Consider the following 2,801-nt stretch of genomic DNA (forward strand, 5'->3'; position numbering starts at 1 on the left):
CTCTCTTCACACATGAGGTTGCCACTTCTGCTTGCAGGTGTTAAATGGTACATTTTTAATGTGTGCATATCATCTGAATGTGTGTGTATAACCCGTGAATGCAAACACATGTATTGGTTGATTCAATTAGTGTTTAAATCTCTATAGAAGGCTACTCATTATTTATATCAACTCTCCTGCTTCAGTCTGAGAAAAAACTCCTTTATGCTTAATACCTGACACATGGTAACTGCTCCAAATTATTAATATCCCCAGGTCCAGGAACCCCCTGCTGTCATTTAGACCAGGGTTCCCTAATGCAGCCTCCTATCCCCAGTTTGTCCCTTTAAACAGCACATTTGTCCCACACCTTATTCTTCCTCCTCCAGGCTCACTCCAGGAGCATGATTATAAAATCTGAGACAGAATTTTGAACCAAAGGCTTCATAGTTTAAAATCATTCTCCTCTCAGCTGAGACAAAGGGAATAAATAAAGTTAAGACTGTCAGATACTATGACAAGGCAAGTTCATGCATTATCTCCCAAAATGCACCTGCTAGGTAGCTACATAGGAGTCCCTGGGTGGCGCAGACAGTTAAGTGCTTGGCTACTAACAAAAAGGCTGACAGCTTGAATCCACCCAGAGGTTAGGTTGGAAGAAAGCCTTAGTGATCTACTTCTGAAAGATCACAGCCTTTGAAAACCCTATGGAGCACAGTTCTACTCTGAAACACATAGGGTTGCCATGAGTTAGACTAGATCTAAAAGTAATTGGCTTATTGTTTTGTTTTGTTTTTTAGGTAGCTGCACATTCCACACATGCTGAAGATTGACTCTTTATGAATATCCACATTATAACTTGTTGACTTATAGTTTCTGTATGCTTCTCTTGTTATATAAACATATATGAGAAAACCCATCGCCATTGAGTCAATTCTGACTCATAACAACCCTGTAGGGTAGACTAGAACTGCCCCATAGGGTTTCTAAGGAGCCCTGGTTGTTTCGAACTGTTGATCTTTTTGGTTAGCAGTCAAGCTCTTAACCACTGCACCACCAGGGCTCCATATATATAAAAAAGTAAATAGAATTTTCAGTAGTTAAGTGCGTGGCTGGTAACCCAAAGGTATGTGATTTGAACCCATCAGCTGCTCTGTGAGAGAAAAGACCTAGAGATCTGCTCCTGTGAAGATGGCAGCCTAGGAAACCTTATGGGGCAGTTCTACTCTGTCACATGCAGTCGCTATGAGTTGAAATTGACTAGATGGCACCTAACAACAACAGCAACATGCTTAGAATATATTTTGGAAAGTACTAAAAAGTATCTTTTCTAACCTAAATGAATATGAGTGCCAACTTTATGGATATTTTAAGTAGAAATCTTTGACTAGGAGTAGTTGTAGCAAGAGCCTGTGGAATTAGCAAAATAAATAGGTACCCGAGACCCACTGCTATGAATTTTGACTTAGTGTTGTCAAGGGTCAAATCATCTTTCTAGTTTTGAGTGATCCACAAAATCTATTAGATTTAGAAATATTGCTTTGAATGGGATCCCCTAAGTGCACGTTTATGTATCCAATTTTTCTATATCTCAGGATGCAGAGTGGAAATAAATAGCAATCACCAAGAAACTTCAAAATTCAAATATTCTGCTGGTTTATCTCCTGGCCTATTATTTAAAAGAAAAAAAGAAATCTCCCTTATTTTTTCTACCAACACCTTGGTAGAAGTTTTAGTAATCAGTAAACAGATGGAATGCGAGTATTAAAAGGAGGTGGAGACAAAGGAAATGGAGCTAAATAAGGTGCTGATGCATCTTTGGCAGTAAGTTAAATGTGAAAAATTTCAGTTTATATATATACTTACACTTTGATGATAACATTAGTTTGTGTACCCATGTAACAGCTGAAAAAATAACTGCTGGCTTTAATACTGTAACTTAAAAAACAAATTTCTTCCCTAGACAAACAGGTAAGTTGCAATGACTGTAAGTGTATTTGAACTTTAAAATCTGAAAAGGCCCAAGGGGGCTTTATGCCACTATGATAGAGTGATGATTACTTGACTATAATATATCAGTAAAACAATTTTTTAAACATGTATCCCCCTCACACACACACTAATATACACACACTGAATCACTACAGTTGGGAATATTTTTTGAAAACACAGTCCAATTAATCACTTTTACCTAAGGCATAACACAATTTTTTCAATAATGAAACTGTAGTACTTAGACCATTATCACTTTACTGAAATTTAAGCAAAATTAAAAAACAACCCTCTCTTCTCTAAAAAAAGACAAATCTTGGAAACTTTACCAAATTTCTCAATTTAATAAAAAGAGTGATGTGCTGCATTTTATGTAGCATTATAGATATTGTTATGTAAATTGTAAAAAAATCACCATGAATAGAAATGGCTGAGGAAAGGAATAATAAAAAGAAATAAGTTAAAATATAAAATGATACACACGAACTAACAAGGAATCAAATACAGGTAGCTGATAGAGTCAGTGCTTCTGCAACTGAACATAAGGCCATGGTGGGTATTTTTATCTCTCTTCCTTATCAGCCATTAAAAATTCTCTGCCTTCAGTCTATCACAGATCTTTACCTGGGTTGGGGGTTTGGTGAGTCAAATTTTCATTCCTAAGGAGTTTGAACCTATATTCTTCCTCTAATTGGTAACCACTGATCATGAAGTAAAAACATGGAACTTCAGGGGATGCCTTATATTCTATCCATACTCTTCCCTACCCAGTTGTCTGTTGCTGTTAGGTGTCATCGAGGGGGTTCCAACTCATAGTGACCCTATGTACA

The sequence above is a fragment of the Trichechus manatus genome, unplaced genomic scaffold (assembly GCF_000243295.1).
Source record: "Trichechus manatus latirostris isolate Lorelei unplaced genomic scaffold, TriManLat1.0 scaffold00260, whole genome shotgun sequence".
NCBI classification, from domain to species: Eukaryota; Metazoa; Chordata; class Mammalia; order Sirenia; family Trichechidae; genus Trichechus; species Trichechus manatus.